The following is a 20,439-nucleotide window of genomic DNA, read 5'->3' as shown; positions in this document are numbered from 1 at the left end:
ATGGTTAAGTATATTTTGTCTGGCTGTGTTGGTACTGCTGGTGTTTTAATTATATACTGCAGAGATATTCAACAGTCTGTTCTCCCATGGCCGGACATGAACGAAATTGAAAATCTATACTGAAGAAGAAAGTGAACAAAAAGAGGCTTGCAACAAAACATGGACTCATTTAAGCACTCTCTGATATCTGGCTAAATGACACTGATATTCAAAGAAAGTGTAAAACTTTGGTTTCCAGCATCCCTGACAAAATAAACGTGTTAATAAAGAATAAGAAAATGTTCACAAAATATTGATAACTTCAAGACTCTATTTTCTGTTCATTATTTCTGTGCAAAGTACATTTTTGTTCATTATTTCTGACCATAGATACGAGCTTTGTTCCACATATAATTAATTTAGTCTAATAATTTGTCCACATCTGTAGTATTGTTGTTTATTGCAACGTAACCATCTTACTGTAGGCGGAGTTCTTTGAAATAAGCCCTATAATGCAACGACAATGTTTACAGGGGATGACAGTGAATAGAAACATCCAAGAAATTTTAAAAGAAAAGGCGCTTTTCAGATATGGTACAATCACGTGATCATGAATTTGGCAAAGAATAGCCAGCATTCTATCAACCTAACGCGTGAGAAGTTTGATCCGTTATAGTTCAATAGTTAACTAGTGGTGCAGGATCCAACATTGTTATTCGTAATATAATTCAGTTTGTTCAAATAAGGGTTTTCTTTATAAGGCATGATCCCTTTAATTGAGCGAATTGAATTATATTGTACGAATAACAACCCAGTCTCGAAGTAGATCACTTTTTATAGATTTATATGATTCCATGGTCTAGAGGAAAATCTCTAATTTGGGACTCCACTTGCGTTGACACTCTAGCTCAATCCCACTTGCCGATACCTCCAGACGCGCAGCATCTGCTGATGAATTAGCCGTGAAAAGTAAAGCCAATAAATATGCTCATCTAAAACAATTATAATCTTTGTCCCCTTTGCTGTGGAGACCTTCGGTCCTTGGAGTCATGACGCTAAAGTTCTGGTATCTCAAATAGGCCAAATTTTGATCTCCATTACTGGTGATCGTCGTTGCACTACTTATTTGCGTCAACGTTTAAGTATTGCAATTCAACGCGGAAATGCAATGAGCATTTTGAGTACTCTTCCCGAGTCCAACCCTTTGGATGAACTCTTTCTCTTGTAAAATTTATTTAGTATTCCTTATGTAAATATTTGTATTTGTATTTATGTTTATATACTGCATTGTTCAAATTGTAAAATTTATTGTTAAACTCATATTTTTATTATTTTGTTGTTAAAGATTACATAAATGAAGAACATATTATATTTTACTCCTGAAAATCTGTCAAAATATTCTTTGCAAATCAAGATTTCAGGTATAACTCCCTGTAAAGTTGATTTGAATAATTTCGAGGGAAAAATTGTTCCGGAGCCGGGTATCGAACCCGGGACCTTTGGTTTAACGTATATTCTTTGTTCATTTTCATGTTAGAAGCACCAATTAAATATGTGATTTTTGGATGTAATAATTTAATAAGGATACAGTGTTATAAACATAATAGAGACTAGCTATTAATATTGGTAAATAATTCCATAAAATATTTCATCATCACGTGAATCATTAGGCTACTTTTTAGACTTATAACAACGAATATTTTAATGTGAATCTAATAGTATTACAGTACATTAATATAATAGTATGTTGTTATTTTTATTTTTCTTTCTTAAAAGACTATACATTTCTGAATAGAATATTTAAAGTTCTAAAAAAACTCTAAAACTTTCGTTGAAAAAAACATAATCCTATTTAGGCGTCTTTCGGGTTAAAAGTGTATGGTCCCTTTGATCTGACAGAATCTTTTCTCTCTCATGAGTCATGAGCTATAAATTGATATCAACTTAAGATATCTGTTGTTAGGAAATATGTAATTTTCATGAAAATTTTAGTCAACTCTAGTTATTTTCTCACTGTTTCATTTTTATAAGATTACGTTCTTACATCTCTTTACTGTATTCAGAAAAATTGAATCGTACTTTTATTAAATGTACGACACAGCACCCATGGCTTTACTTACGTTCCGAAGAATGTTGGTGAGAGCATTTTATGGTTTATAATAAATTGAATACTACTTTGCAGAGCTCAACTAATGAATTGTTTATTAAATAAATTGAATTAATCTACTTGATATGAATTGTACAATTTTGTATAGTTTAACGAAAGTATACTTCTGAATTGAATTAATCTGTTCACTTTGTATTGTATATGTTTGTATAGTTTGGCGGAAGAATTATATATGATTTAAATTGATTAGTAATCTGTATAGCTCTACTGATGAATTGTTTATGTAGTAATTTGCATGATATGCATTATCAATTTATATATATCTCAACTGATTGAATTGTTTATGCCTTAAATTGAATTAACTTACTTGTTATGTATTATATTTTATAGCTCTAGTAATGAATACTCGTTTGGGTTTGTAAATTTAATACTCTGATTGGCTATGCACTGTATATTTTTAGTAGAGCTATCAATGTAGCTCAGTCGGCAGACTCGCTGGCCTGCTGATACGGAGTTGCGCTCGGACTTAGGTTGGATCCCCCGTTTGGTCTCATTGATTGGAGTCTTCTGAGGTTTCCCCAGCCGTGGGACTGATGTCGGGTGGTCTAGGGCGAGTCCTCGGCCTCACTCCACTTCACCCCTGTCTGGTCTGATTACTGGGTGGGTTTTTTCCTAACCTTAAGGCAAAATTCCAGGTAATCTGTTGGCGAATCTCGGCCTCATCTCATCTCACTACATCTCGCCAAAAAAAATGTAAAAAATTGAAATTAAAATTATGAAAAAAAGTTGTAAAAATTGCAATTATAATCTTGTAAAATTTTGACTTGTTCCACATCTTAAAGCTTCATTGCTAATGTAAGATCTATGGAATATAATAAATGAAATGAAATTAAATATTGTTTATGTTCGACCATTCTGAAATGTAGTAATTATACACCTGGTAGCAGCCCTTTAATGGACCTCATTAAAGTACACCTATTCATTAAAGTTCAGGTGCTCCACCAATCAGATAATACCATTGTAGCAATATGAAAGCGCAAGTATCGATTATTCTCGGATATGCAATCGAAAGACAACTTGTTCTGTTACTATAATAATTAGCGTTAATTGTAAATAATATTCAAATAAATTCAATTTGTCATCTTGTTTTTCAATGTCTAATTCAATTTCAAGGTTATATCAAGATTAATGTTTATTTTACTCTAGATTATATCAAAGCCAATGTCCACATTTGTTTCTCGGAAAAAATCAATACTTTCACGTCTGCGCACATCTCACAATTTACGAGGTATTGCACAAGGTCAGTTCCGCTCCTCAGTCAGATAAGAATAACATGAATACTTATGAATAATTTCAAGTTACAAATATGGTCGAGCATAAAAATACGTATGAAACTCGACTATAATGGTAATTAAGACGCTCGTATGAAAATTATGAAACTCGCTTGCGCTCGTTTCATAAACATACTCGCGTCTTAATTACTACCATTATAGGCTCGTTGCATAATGTACTATTTTCACTCATCTGAAATATTGCAAAAATATCGAAATAGTGATATTCTTATATAATGTGTATTAACCCTTCAACAGTTTGTTTAGTCAACTGTCTGAAGACAGGTTAGAACTTCTTAAGTGACATCAATAAGGCATCACTCATGAGGCAACTAGACTTGGCAATAATGGGGAAGGACGGCCACTTTCTTTCCCCTCGATTGCATACGTCGCTGACAAGCTATTTATTACACTAGTCAGAATTTAGATGTATAGAAACAATTGTTCTTCGTCTGACACAAATCTTCAAGTGAGATATAGCCCGATAATATATGTATATACCAGTCAGAACTTCAATCAGAGGTAAATCATTCAATTAGCAGGAGATTTTCTGTAATACATTGAAACCTCTCATTTACGGACATCGAAGGGACGTAACAATCTGTCCGCATCTGGGAGGTATCCTTTATTGGGAGGGAGACTCCCCAATCTAACAGAAAATTTATAACAATGCATTATTTATCCCTTCACGCTTTAAATAAAATGTTTTACTGTAATTTAATTCTAAATACAGTATACTGTACTACTATAAATTCTTTGCAACTTTGAACTAGAGTAGACAAAACTGAAAAAGGAAAATACAGTACTTTGCCCTGCAATTTTATTCTAGGCCTACAGTTATGCAGTACTGTAATTTACAGTTTTCAACTTAACCTTTACATTCAGGTGCCATGTCTCTCGAAACAGAACAACTGATTGAAGTGGAGAGAATAATCCTACTAACTCCATCATGTGTCGAATACAATTTCACGATCGCGGAAACCTTGGACCCGTCAGACAAGTTAAATTTGATGACTTTGTTTAACCTCCCGCTTCCAGCTAACAAGGGGTAGCCGGCTGGGCTAATGGTAGCCTACAATACCCTTATGTTATGTTTCATGTTAAGGAATTTCTGTACAGTTCTCTAAATTAAATTTTACATTTTTGTAACACATTAGGTCTTGAAATCCAAGTTTTGTCCGCATTCAGGAGGTAAATCAAGCTTTAAGACTGTGAAACAGTTGACCGTGACCGTGTCTGAGTGTGTCCGTAAACGAGAGTTTAATTTATCATTATTTCTATATTATTTCAGTTGGGACATAAAAATCTGTCCGTAAATGAGGAGTGTCCGTATCTTGGAGGTGTCCGTTAGGAGAGGTTTCACTGTACATTTTTTTTTAACTCATTGCTTTCATATTTTTATTGGTTGCTGTATGAGTAAGTTGTATAAGTGTACTGTATGGAACAGCAAAAGCCAAAGAGTTAGAACTTATAAACTCCACCTAGTTCCTATGATTTTTATTGATGCATATGCCTAGAAAGGTGAAGCATTTTCACTGCAACTCTTATTTCTGCACCCGACATTTTCTCAGCGGGTTGAATACTACGTCACCCTCCTCTCTCCCAGGATGAATAACGAGGGCTTTATCTATTCATTCAGTGAATCAAAAGATGTGGCAGAGAGATGAAATCGATCTGGTGTAAGTTTGGTATTCGAGCAGGCGACCAAGAGTCTTGGATTTCCCTGGAGATGTCGTCGCAGACTCCATGTGCTGATTCTATGGATTACCATAATGCCGCCTGTATCACTCCTATTCTACAATATTTCCGTCGTCATAGTGTACGGTTCCGATGCAGAGACAGTGGCTTCACGTTGTCATATATTTATGATCCAATCTCCATAAGACTGCACGGTGAGAAAATGTTGCATTCAAATCTCGATAAATTGCTGGAACGTCCCTTATTCCACCCCCACCAACAATGATTCTATTCCTGAGAATGTGGATAAAAATTGTTGTAATATGGAGGGAATTTCTTAAGATGTCAGTTGCATTTTTCCTACACAGAATTATATTTACGAACGCAAGAATTTGAATTAAAATAAAATTAATAAATAAGCCTACAATTAATTAAATACATAACGTCTTAGGGTAGAAAGACGTGGTAATTTTAACGCAAATACTTTTCTCTATAGGCACCGTGCACTTACTATGGTAATTTTTATAAGTTTTCATGTAAACAGTATGACTCGTTTCAGTAGGTGTTAATACGCTAGCAGACGAAGAAATGTTGGATATTGTTATTAATGCGGATTTCAGTCAGTAAGTGGGGCTTTTAGGTTGCTTTTCCCATTTCTTAGAAAAAAGGTAACTTGAAAGATTGGAAAATCTTTGCTTTAGTGCATATGTGAAAATAGCTTAAGGGGTTAGGTACGGCTTACAGCTGTAAAATTTTTTGGAAATATTCAACATTTTTTTTCCCTTCATTACTGTATCTTGTACAATAATTAAAATTGTTATGTGTAAAACACTATCCTTCTGCTATATGAAAAAAATATATTTGTGATTTAAAAAAAATTTATAACATTTTTTTTCAAAACTCATAATAGTGAAAGTTCACTGTGCAGTGATGAAGCGTTTCCCTCATAACACATAAACTTGTTAACTTTTTAAAGTTCTCTCTCTTTTATTTTATTACTGAAACTCATGTTACGATATCATGCTCTTTCAACTACATTCCTTAATAAATAATATTTGTTTTATTTTGTGTTAGAAGAAAATACTGATATTTGACGATTTTTTTAATGGATTTATTTTTTATCATACAATCTATCAAAAGTAGAGAAGTGATCTTGTATCATATTGTAGATATGACGTGCATAAATACACACAAAAAATTTCATCACAGAATTTCGGATAGTTTTTTAGTTATGTGGGAAGCTCATCACTACAGAGTGAAATGAATTTTGAAAAAAAAAAAATGCAAGTAACTTTTTTAAATCGTAAAAATATTTTTTTATATAGGAGAAGAACAATGTTTTACACATATTAATTTTCATTTTTGTACAAGATATAGTAATGGAGGAAAAAATGTTGAATATTTCCAAAATTTTACTGCTGTAAGCTGTACCTAAACCATTAATTTCGGCAGAAGTAATCAGTAGACTTCGAAGTTGAGACACACAAACTCTGAAGTTACGCGCACATATGATAAAGCAGCTGGCGAGATACTCCTCTCCCATCATGTACCGTATGAGTTGGAGATTTCGCAATATAGCCGAATAATACATTAATAAATATACTTTAGCCTGAAGGACAAACGTAAATATTACATTGTAGATATGACGTGCATAAATACACACATAAAATTTCATTACATAATGTTGTATAGTTTTTGAGTTATGTAGGAAAAGCTTCATCACTGCACAGTGAAATGAATTTTGAAAAAATAAAATGTAAATAATTTTTTTAAATCGTAAAAATATTTTTGTCATATAGCAGAAGGACAATGTTTTACACATATTAATTTTCATTATTGTACAAGATACAGTAATGGAGGGAAAAAATGTTGAATATTTCCAAAATTTTACTGCTGTAAGCTGTACCAAAGCCTTCAATTTCGGCAGAAGTAATCAGTAGACTTCGAAGTTGAGGCACACAAACTCTGAAGTTACGTGCACATAGGATAAAGCACCTGGTGAGATACTCTTCTCCCATCATGTACCGTATGAGTTGGAAATTTCGCAATATAGCCGAATAATACATTAATAAATATACTTTAGCCTGAAGGAGAAACGTAAATATTATATTGTAGATATGACGTGCATAAATACACACATAAAATTTCATCACAGAATGTTGTATAGTTTTTGAGTTATGTAGGAAAAGCTTCATCACTGCACAGTGAAATGAATTTTGAAAAAAAAAAAAAATGTAAACAATTTTTTTAAATCGTAAAAATATTTTTGTCATATAGCAGAAGGACAATGTTTTACACATATTAATTTTCATTATTGTACAAGATACAGTAATGGAGGGAAAAAATGTTGAATATTTCCAAAATTTTACTGCTGTAAGCTGTATCTAAGCCTTCAATTTCGGCGGAAGTAATCAGTAGACTTCGAAGTTGAGGCACACAAACTCTGAAGTTACGTGCACATAGGATAAAGCACCTGGCGAGATACTCCTCTCCCATCATGTACCGTATGAGTTGGAGATTTCGCAATATAGCCGAATAATACATTAATAAATATACTTAGCCTGAAGGACAAACGTAAATATTATATTGGCCGGAATGCAATATACCTATTACTGTCTCTCAGGTGTAGAAACCTAACAATTTTTTAGGCCTATAAAGATTTGAAAGTTTATTTTTAATAACTGTTACTATTATTATTATTATTATTATTATTATTGTTATTATTATTATTATTATTATTACATTTATTTTTATATCACCAATTTTATTGGTGCTAGGAAGTCAAATTTTAATTATTAATTATAAGATTATGTAAAACATTCTTTATGTTAAAGGGATTGTTAGTATTAACTACAATTTATTTTCTGTCACTATGGGAACCGCAACGTAGCTAACCACACGCACCCGTCATTGCAGTACCTACTGTCATTTATTAAGTTAATGTAGCGCGAATGTCCAAAGCAATTCAACAAACATGCGGCTGTGTGCTGCAATGTTTCGAGCAGGGGTCAAGTACAACTCAAATTAATACACTAATAACTCAAACATTAACCATGTGAACTTAGTCTTAACATGAATAACTGGTTCCAATATATTTATTGTAAAACTTAGAAGTAATCGTGAATTTTTATGTATAGAAACAAAAATTGGTGCCATAGAAAATACATATAATTTCTTATACGTTTTTTCTCGCTGCTAACAAAGCAGTAATTTTATATCAAGTAATAGTAGTATTTGTCTGAATATTTTATATAACTTTCGTACACCAGTAAATATTGCCATCTTTTTTTTTATTTCTACTTAAACTGAGGAGATCCGTGACATTGACAAAGACTTCCACGTACTTTAAGCAATTGCTCGATCTGAGAGAGAGAAATCGTCCGGCCTTAATTAAGGATGACCACGAGGATCCGGAAATTAATCTATACTAATACTAATAATAAATCTGTAGCCAAAATTTTTCTAGTAATTTTCGATTTTCCAAAAATAATTGGTGTCAACATGTATAATTAACCATCCTGAAACCGAAAATCGCTTTTTTGAAATTTTTGTTTGTATGTCTATCTGTCTGTCTGGATGTTTGTTACCTTTTCACGCGATAATGACTGAACTGATTTATATGAAAATTGGAATATAAATTAAGTTCGTTGTAACTTAGATTTTAGGCTATATGGTATTCAAAATACTTCATTTAAAAGGGGGGTTATAAGAGGGCCTGAATTAAATAAATCGAAATATCTCCCTTATTATTAATTTTCATGAAAATATTACATAACAAAAGTTTCTTTAAAATAATTTCCGATAAGTTTTATTCTACACAAAATGTTGATAGGACTGATATTTAATGAGATAAATGAGTTTTAAATTACAATAACAACGCCACCTAAGGCACTGTACTGAAATAAAAACAAATGACTTCGTCTATAAGGGGCCTTGGACACCAACAATCCAATGCTATTAAACACAGCCTAAGAGAATGTTTCTGTGTTTGTATGAAGTAATATCGGAAGCTAATTAATTGTTTAATTATTATTTCACCATTGGAAAGTGTAGTTTCTCTAGATTGACATAATTCTACAGTGTTATTACAGTAACTTCTGAAACATATAGTAAGTAATATAAAGTAGGCTATACACATTAAAACTAAATGATATGTCAATCTTCATTAAACTATGGTTGCGTGTAATAACAATTAAGGAACATGTTAAAGGAATTGTCATTGCACCAAATGATTTCTCTCTGGAACAAAATGACCTCATTTTAATTATTTAAATACAATTTAAATTAAGTAACATATTAAACGATTTATCCTTCTATCAAACACGAATATTCCCTGGATCAAACGTCCTATTTTAATTATGAAATTACTTTATATTTATTTGCAACAGGTGCAGCGGAGCGTACGGGTACGGCTAGTAACAAATAAATTTAATTAATGAAATATGAATATTGTTATAAAAATAAAATGTAATAATTGAGAAACCATTGATTATCAATTATAAAATAAGGTCTTAGAAGATGACCTTAAAATTATACTTATAAAAAAAGATTTTATTTAAAATTAGCATAACCTTCATTAAGACCTTCTGAGTGGTATAAATGAAAATGTATAATCTGCAGGGAATCCTTAAGAATTTGTGAGATGATTTTATAAATTTCAAAAGATGGTATTGATAATAGTGAAACAAAAAATTATATGTAAATTTTGGTAAAGAACTCCGGGCACCAAAAAATAAACCTGTCACTGACCAATTGAAGAGAGGGATGTTATACTTGGCAGTAAGGTAGGGAATACAAGGCTCATAAATGGCCCTCTTTTCATGATCAACCCGATGAGCTTGGTTTAGATCTCTCACCATGCGTATAGTTGGTTCTATGATAACAGCCTTTTGTTGTTGCCTGTTTATTGCTATTATATCCGCTCTTCTGTGAGAGTCGTCTTCAGAAATACATTGGACCTCTTCATGAACTTCCCAACTCTGGTTCCGAAGAAGACAGGAGATAGCTCCTGTTGTTACGCAATAAAGTTTCTTTCTGACAAAAGCCCAACACGTGGCCAAGAGTTGCTTCTTTTCGGTTGGGAGATAATTTGCTCACCTAGTATTTTAGAGAAGGCATACAATTCTACCGTTATGGAGCTCTAAAACGATGGCGTACGTCTGTGTAACAAAATTACATTTTTGCAGAGAAAGATAACCCACTCTTGCTTATATCTTGGTAAGAGTTGAATACGTTGCCTTTGCGAGTTAAGTTTGCAGAGATATTTCAGCTCTGAGTCATGATTATGTATGGTGAATTATAATTAATTTCTCCAGCACAAATTCTTAATTTATTTATCTGTAGTAATGTCACGAGAGGTCTGAGATCTGCAGATAAATCCACGAGCGAAGCGACATTTATTAGGACTATTTCGTGAATAAAATAAAAATGTAAATAATATATCCCTAAAATTCGATCACAAAATGTTAATAATTATATATTAACGAATACTTAACCAATTCAGATATTGTGAAGTTGAAATACTCATAGATGAATATCGATTACTGCAATAAAGAAATTCAATGTTATTATGCAGTAATGTCAATTGCGAAAAGCGAAATACAGGTTTAACAATGTTAATTACATGTACTGCACTTTTCTCTTATTATTATAACATAAATACATTTTCATTATCTGCTGAAATCATAATTTAATTTAACAGTAACAGTGGGGACAGACAGCTATGTACCAATGCTTATGTATTCACAGCGAGACATGTTGCTACACAGTGAAGCCATCTCTGTACAGATAGGCCTAATTAAAACACGAATTTTATTACGCCATACGGAAGGCAGTTTGATCAAAGACATTATTACTATGCAAGGTCTTTGGGTTTGATATGCGATGATGTTACATAAATTTGAATATCTGACTTTCTATTAATTGTTTAATTTCATTCACAAAATACCAATTTTATAGGTTACATTATAGGTTACGTTACCAGTTGGAGCAGGACCAATGTCAGCTGTGCCTTATTTCGACCGTTACTTGCAATCAGTGCTACAGGAAAGCATTTTTTATAGCTCGATAAACGCATTCTCGCTGTAGTGTGTGACGGAACTAAAGCTGCATCTGCACAGTTCAATATTCCAATCGCGTATGGGTGCAATGTGGGAAGAATATTGAAAGAATCAAGTTTAAAAGGTACGTTCAATTAAGATGCATGGAGATTTTATGTCTACATGGTGCGCCGTTTTGAACGTTGTCTTCACTGCGTAAATATATTAATTGACAGGGAACGGATTTATATGGACTAAAAATATATGAAATATGTAAATATATATGTAGTTATTTTTACCAAAATATGGAATTAAATATGGATTTTTACCAAAATATGGAATTAAATATGGACTTAAAATTATAAAAAAATGACTATGTACGTTAAATATTGGTACATTTTAATCAAACTAAACAAAAAATATAATGGACGTACCTTATCTTCCAATGTAGTTTCAACAAAACACAATTTTTATTGTCTGTTACCATAACAATAGGTTACAAACATTTCTTTCAAGTGCTGAAAAGTGAATCTTCTTCTATTGTCTCTGAGGATAGATTTATACTGACTAAAAGAGCGTTCGACGTCACAAGAAGTAACTGGTACATAATTCAATTTCACAATGTCTGCTGGGGATAAGTCCAAGTTAATCTTCACTGTTGATTCACCACTCATCACAGCAACAACCTTTTGTAGTTCTTCATATCCAGGGTTTTTTGAAAGTACAGTGTCCACCTTAGCTCTTACTGCATCTGCAACTTTACCTCTACCACGATTCAGTTGTTCCACAGTACAATTTATAATTTCAAAACTTTCAGATAGTGAAAGGTGCCTATTTTGGAGACTTTTGAGCGTTTTTATGATGCATGAAAATGTATGCTGAATGTGAGCTAAGTCATTCTTCACACTTATGTCACAGGTAACTGTTTTCGCAGTATCAATTGAGACTGCATCTTCAGAGTCCAATGCAAGGAGAACATTGTTAATAGAGTCTATATGTTCGGCATAATATTCAACTGCTTCTAGCCATGTACCCCATCTAGTTAAAATTGGCTTTGGTGGCAATGGAATTTCAGGGTACATTTCTTTCAACACGTTAACTCTACTGGGAGCTTTGAGAAATACTTTTTTCACTGATGAAATCAACAAATCTACTTTCGGGAAATTGTCTCTGACCACTTCTGCCACACGATGAAATGCATGCGCCACACAAGTAAAATGAGTCAATTTAGGATATACAACAGATAATGCTTGTCCAGCTTTGACCATATAAGGGGCAGCATCGCTAATAAAGAATAACACATTATCGTACATAATACCCTTTGGCCACAGGATACCCATAGCTTCGTTGAACAGTTTAACTATAGTTTTGTTACTGCACTTTTCTAGAACATCACAATGTAAAAGAATTCGTTCAGAATATTGTTCACTTAACAAACCGATAACTACATTACCAACAAGTCTACCTTCTTTGTCGGGAGTCTCATCAATGGAAACCCAAATTGAACTATCTTTAATTTCATCTCTTATCTTCTGTATTGTCTCATCGTAGATGGATGGAGCATACGTCTTCCTAAGTGTTGACTCATCCGGGATTGTATGTTGAGTATATTTTTCAAGGAATTCCCTGAAGACCTTATTCTTTAGTTTGTAGAGAGGAATATCAGCAGAGATGAGAGAACGGCACAGGTCGATGTTAAACTCAGATCTTACATTCGATGTTGTTGGTTGTGTTAAAAACAATTGTCTCTGCTTGGAATTTAGTTGTTTGTTGGCCTGATGTTTACTAGTTGTAATGTGTTGTTGCACCAGGAACTTTTGTGTAGATGATACTGCACACTGACACAAATTACAAAATAATATTTTATTGTCAGTTGATAAACCATCTTCTTTAAATTCTGAAATGTAACTTGTTAGTTTTGATTTTAAATTGACTGAATGACGTACTTTTGGCATATTTACCGTCTTTATAGTATGATTTACAAAACTGAACCTATGTGTACTCTGACTGGCATTTAACTGTTGAGCTGCACAACTGAAGTCTGTTAAAAATTTTAAATTAAATTAATACAGTTTTGTAACTTACTTTCCCATTGTTGATAGGACTGCTAATTTTCAAATAACTCTGATGTTAAAGGGATTACTGAACATGTGTTTAAATCTCTATTGTTGAAATGTATTTTTAAAAGTTAATGGAATTTTGTTTTGTTTTATTGTTAAACCTAATATAATATGGACTGTTTTATATGAAATATGGAAAATATATGGAAATTAACGAAAATATGTACTAAACTCTAAAATATGGAAAAATATGGAAAATAAAAGTAGGATTTTTCAACCCTACACATTGTGAAACATAAAGATAATGCAAAATATAAATTATATTAGCTTTATAAGTAAATATGTATTTACATATAAATCCTTTCCCTGTTAATTGATATTAAATATCGATCTTGCATTCATTGCTTTAAAGTTCAAAGAAAAGTTTAACTGTGTAGTTGCATCTTAATGTATTCATGATCATCAATTTACGGGGAAACAGTTGGCGACAACGACTAAACAAAATAACGACCATGCGATAAATTGATAGCGATAAATCTAGCTGCAAAAATTATCGCAAAGTGTGACTGTGATTGGCTGGAATTCAAAATTTCATTACACTTCATTGGTCGAAAATGGAACGACATCATATAAACGAAATAGTCACGTTATGTTGCATAAGAAACATGTTTTTGAAAGAAAAATAAATAGAACTAATACAATTTAACCATATTTTATCAAAATTCTTAAGGGATCGATACTAGTGTCGCCATGAATATCAATAACGGTATTTGTATATACATGAATGTTGTTTGTACTTGTGGGAATGAAATACAAGCTGTCCTCTGCGTGTGCAAACAGGTGTGCGTTGAGGACGGCAGCAGATTTGCAGGCACATGTAACTGTCAACTACTCCGCGTGTGACTGTTGTGGATTTCGTAAAATTAATGTATTTACAATTCATCTGACATTTTTTACTGCTACAGATGTACAACCTTGGTATTATTGTAGCCCTGGTTGCCTGCAAAGTCAGATGACGAAAATTTACGTTTGTGCACAATTGTAGGACATGATTGACACCTCATATCACACTTCGGACGTAACCACAAGGGGATTAAAACTTTGTCTCTATGCAAACGAAAAGACTAACAGGTGGAATTAAAAAATATATACTTTAATAGCAGAAATTGTGAATAATACTGCATTTAAATGTAGGGAAAGGGACATAAGTAACCCTATCGAAATTTAATGTTGTTAACTGAACTGTCCGAAGATATGTTTGAATCTCAAAAGTGATACCAACATGGCACCACTTATGAGGAACTAGGCCAGAAGGTAATAGGATAGGATGGCCAGTTCTTTTCCCCCCTCCATTGTATACATCGCTGACTAGCTGCATATTGCACTAATCAGACTTCAGATGTATACAAACAATAAATTGTTCTCTCTCTGACACATATCGTCAAGTGAGATGTACTGCTTGACAATAGATGTACAGTACATATCAGCCAGAACCTCAATCAGAGGTGAGAATTTAATGTCACTGAAGATTAATTTATTTTAATTTATTTGAATTTTTTCTACTAGATTTAATAATTGTTAATAATGAATTTAAAAAATCCGTGTAATAACTACGGAAGAAATCGTACGTGGACGAGATGTCCAAAACTACTTTGTTAATATTTTCTTGGAGTTTCTTCTAAATAATATCATAATACTTTGTTTATTCTTCGTATAATAAGAAAGTTAAATTTTCTTATAAACTACAAAATTAAAAAAATCTGGGGTTTGTCAGGAATACAGCGGCACGTGAAAGCATATATTGTCGGTTTCTTGGTAAAAGTGACCAAGTCAGATTGAAGGCTTCCTAGCATTACGAAAATTTAAGACAATTTTGTATTAAAAACTAATAATATAGCACATTTACCTTCAAAATAACCAATTACTAACATCTAAAGAAGTAAAGTTGTCTTTGGATTGATCATTAAACCCTTAAATAATACCTTTTCCCCAACAATTTTTCATTTTGGACTTGGTCACTTTTACCAAGAAACCGACAATATATATATATATATATATATATATATATATATATATATATATATATATATATATATATATATATATATATATATTTATATATATATATATACTTTATATTCCAATTTTTTTCGCTCATAAAATAGTACTCTGTCTATTTTTTTATTTCAGTAGGTTATTTTACGACGCTTTATCAACAGCTTAGGTTATTTAGCGTCTGAATGAGATGAAGGTGATAATGCCGGTGAAATGAGTCCGGGGTCCAACACCGAAAGTTACCCAGCATTTGCTCATATTGAGTTGAGGGAAAACCCCGGAAAAAACCTCAACCAGGTAACTTGTCCCGACCGGGAATCGAACCCGGGCCACCTAGTTTCGCGGCTAGACGCGCTAACCGTTACTCTACAGGTGTGGACTTCTCTGTCTATAAAAAAGCAAAGTTTCACAATAGAAAATGAGAGAAAAACGTTGTGTATTGCAATACCAATTTATAAATAATGAGTTAATTGTAAATTAATTAGAAAATTAAACGTTCCTTATTGACTATTTAATTAATAAGTGAAAGCATATTATATATATATATATATATATATATATATATATATATACTGTATATACACTTTGTATTCCGAAGTGATATAGTGTTAAAAATTGTGTAATCAAGATGTATAGAAAAAATTCTTCCCAGTGAAACCGAAATATTTTTGTTAATTTATTAGGTTATTTTACGATGATTTATCACACTTTAAATTATATATATATCGTCTGAATGAGATGAAGGAGATAATGCCGGTGAAATCAGTCTGGGGTCCAGCACCAATAGTTACCCAGCATTTGCTCATATTGGGTTGAGAGAAAACCCCGGAAAAAACCTAACTAGGTAACATGTCCCAACCGGGAATCGAACCCGAGGCACCTGGTTTCGCGGCCAGGCGCGCCAACCGTTACTCCACAGGTGTGGACGATACCGAAGTAATGGTTGCATATTTAAATCTAAGAATATTTGCTGTGCTGATTTTTATAGGGAGAACTACATCATCCCAATTCATCACATTCCTACTGTCTGCCCAAGTGCTCAACAAACCAAACATCTTTCTGGAATTTCTTTGTTTCTATAACCAAACTGTTACAGGACATTTGAGCCAAATCCACTCGATGACATTCAAAACTTTCTGTTTCACTCCTACCCGAAATTTTGAAAATATAACGTAACAAATAGAACTAGACAATTTTAGGCTCTAAAACCTTACAAATAGGTCTCAATAGGCAAAATAGACATTTTAGGCACCATTAAACCGCTTTCGAACGTTCATATTTTATATAAAATGTGAAGATATTTAACTAGTTTTAGTTTGTTCCTACAGAAAAATGGACGTTTAACTAAAATCCGAGGTCGAATAATAACATAATTTTATTATCACTAACTTCTCCCCGAATATGAGAACGAAAGCTAAATAAAAACTAAATAAAACTAAATTGTTTTCAAAACTGTATTAATCCAGTTATATATAGTCTCCGTATTGAGGAGTGGATGACATTTCACCCCTCAAACATGTTCAGTCTCTACGGACGTTGGTAGTTCATATGTCATTTGAAATCTCTCCCCTGAGTGTTTTCGATGTAATCCCAGACCCCGCCGAACACGACCCTGCGAAAGGGTTTAGCGGATTTACTGCTAGAGCACCTGTATCCCTCCACCAGTGCTCCGTCATAATCACTAACATCTCTGTGGTTACCTTTCATCAGTGACAAGAGAGCAACGGAAACCGCAAGAACGCTTAAGCTTAGAATTACACTATACATAACAAATGAAGACGTTGATGAATTGTGGGAAATTTGACAAGATGCATATTATGGTTACTGACTGATACAAGTCTACCAACTGTTTCTAATTATATCAGGCGTGCATGCAAGATTTGCTAATCGCTGTGCTTGTGCGGATGTTAATTCTCAATGCAAGTACAGGATAACAATGTGTTTCCTTCATGCTTCGAGACGACGCTATCATGTAAATTATCAGAGAGAAATCTGGAGAATAGAGAGACGAGGTTTCTTCACTCTTGGAGCCTATTTAAGTCCAAATTTTATGGTTTAATCGACGTGCTTGACGCGTGAAATTAAAAGAGAGCTATTACAAAATTATAACTATCTCAAGTTTATCAATTATTATACAAGTTTTATATTATAAATCACACATGCATATACAATAGTACATTATGCAACGAGCCTATAATGGTAGTAATTGATGCGAGTATGTTTATGAAACGAGCAAAAGCGAGTTTCATAATTTCCATACGAGCGTCTTAATTACCATTATAGGCAAGTTTCATACAACTTTTTATGCTCGACCATATTTCTAACTTGAAATTATTCATAAGTATTCATGTTATTCTTATCTGACTGAGGAGCGGAACTGACCTTGTGCAATACCTCGTAAATTGTGAGATGTGCGCAGACGCGAAAGTATTGATTTTTTCCGAGACCTTGACCTTAATATAATCTAGAGAGTAAAATGAACATTAATCTTGATGTAACCTTGAAATTGAATTAGATATTGAAAAACGAGATGACAAATTGAATTTACTTGTATGTTATTTACAATTAACGCTAATTATTATAGTAACAGAACTGACTTTATTTCAGATATAGGTGATTTATTGTGCAATTGGTGAAATGAATTTGCGGGAATGTGCTTTGTGAAAGGCTGGAAGATGACGGTGAATGGATGTTAATTTGAGTGTTGTTGTTTTCGACTGAGTTTAATATTGTATTTGAGATTTCAATTTTATTCTGGATCGATTCTTCAACATAACCTCCTGTGACAGTATTGGATTTCCAGCCTCCGTGACGTGTCGCTAGTTGTCTTTCGATTGCATATCCGAGAATAATCGATACTTGCGCTTTCATATTGCTTTCTGATTGGTGGAAAACCTGAACTTTAATGAATAGGTGTACTTTAATAAGGCCCATTAAAGGGCTGCTACCAGGTGTATATTTACTACATTTCGTCATGGTCGAGCATAAATAAAATTTCATATACACTATCTACCAAAAAGTAATTTGGGCACTATTTTTGCCCCTTTAGAACCTCGTGGTACCACCTCTTGTTGCTATAACAGCAGCCACCCTGCCAGGCACGCTCTCCACTAGTTTGTGTAGGATATCCACTGAAATATGTCGTCATTCCTCTTGCAACATGGCACTCAGTTGGACAATGGAAGTTGGCCCCATGTTTCGGCGGCTAATATGCAGTGGTATGCAGGCAATAATGCTCACCTGTTGGAGTGCCTGCACAGAGTCCTGTTCTCAATCCCATTGAGCACCTTTGGGACGAATTGAACAGGCGACTGAGGTCTCGAGAGATGCGGCCAACTTCCATTGTCCAACTGAGTACCATGTTACAAGAGGAATGGCGACGCATTCCAGTGGATATCCTACAAATACTAGTGGAGAGCATGCCTGACAGGATGGCTGCTTGTATAGCAACAAGGTTGGTACCACGAAGTTCTGAAATGGCAAAAACGATGCCCAAATACTTTTTGGTAGATAGTGTATTTAGGGCCTATATGCTGGTCACCCTAACCCATTATCTCCTGGCTTAGTTGCTTCATGAGTGCTTCCTTATTGGTGTCGCTTGTGAGGCTCAAACCGTCTTCAGACAGTTGATTAAAGAACAAACAATATGTATAATAGAGTGGAGTGCATCTATACATGAAATTGTTTTTTTTATCTGTTTTCTAAATATAATAGTACCAAATATCTTTATTTTCAATTAACTTAGGAATATGAAAAATATAGAGTTTCTATATTTAATTTTTGAGGTGCCTCAAGGGCTTTGAAGTTTCTTAAAATTATAATTATTTTGCCTCTTTGTATATTTGTTCTATTATTTTGTTTCTTATTACATAGTTAATGGATTGCTGTAAAATCACATATTCAAACTTTATTTGGAAGACTCTAAATTGGGGTTGCAGTATACTGCACTTTTTAGATAATCCAAAGGGAGAAAATATATAGTATTTTACATAAAATAAGACAAAAATTCCATTTCAGCCCTTTTATTTTTTCAGCTAAAATTGATTCTTGTTTTCTTTTTTCATTTCTTCCTGAGTGGTAACTACATCAACAGGTCCAATTATCATCCTTTTTTCTGTTCCTTGCTCTAATAAAACATTCTTTCTTGTTTTGGAACACGACGGTTTTTATCACAATTAGCCCTACAGTATTACATTCGTTTGCATTTGCAACTGCATATATAAAATAGTTTGTTTGCTTCTTCTTTGAATTTTGCAATGTTGTCATTTTAGTTGTCGGCACTATGTCGTTTCTTACAAGGCTTCATTAAGTTTGTGTATTGATCATGGTAAGCAAGGGCAGGTGTTTCACTGCAAACCCGGTACTCTACAATGTTCCCACATTTCTTGTCGCCGAATGATAGAAATCAGTGTCAGTAATTTTTAAGTAAAATGAAATAATTTCATGATATCAAAGTTAGATATGTTTCATTATACGAAAGTATATACAGTGATTCAGATATACTTTTAGAAACACTAGCGGCAATGTTCTCCAGACTTAAAATGAACTATTGTGTACACGTAATTGAATCGGTCACTGCAAAAAGGTCATGAGTCAACTTTTTTTTACGAAAATGAGTTATGCATTGAACATTGTGATGTAGGGGTAGCCCGACCAGTCTGTGTAAGATGATCATGAATATACTTTCAAACAGTGCTGAAATGGAAGCTTGAAATTTCCACTACTTGCAGAAAGGTCATGAGTCTTTGACTCGTGACCTTTTTGCAATGACTGGCTTTAAATATGTAGTCTATATTCAAAATGTTCATCGCGGGAATTAATAGCGTTTCCTGTATCCTTTTCATTTATAATTTAATACTCATATTTGAATGTAAGATTTTGTTGTGGAAAGATGTCAGAATCCGATTCTTCAAGTTTTACCATATAAAATACGCAGTTCCCATCTTGCAGTCTATCAAGCGAGCTGCAATAGCAGAATTTATGGTTCACCTAGAAGGTCCAAAAAATTGTATGCCAATTTTAATAAAATTTCTGAACTTAGTCTAAAAGGGAGTAATGTTTGTGGATTGACCTTTGATTTTATGCAAAATTTTCCGCTGCCAAATATTCCTGAATAGAACATTTTTTATTTGAGACAGTTATGTGTTTGGCATACATAATCAAAAACTAATCTCTCACATTTTTATGTATAT

Source organism: Periplaneta americana, chromosome 17, assembly GCF_040183065.1.
Source record: "Periplaneta americana isolate PAMFEO1 chromosome 17, P.americana_PAMFEO1_priV1, whole genome shotgun sequence".
Lineage (NCBI taxonomy): Eukaryota > Metazoa > Arthropoda > Insecta > Blattodea > Blattidae > Periplaneta > Periplaneta americana.
Note: the sequence above shows the minus strand (reverse complement) of the source record.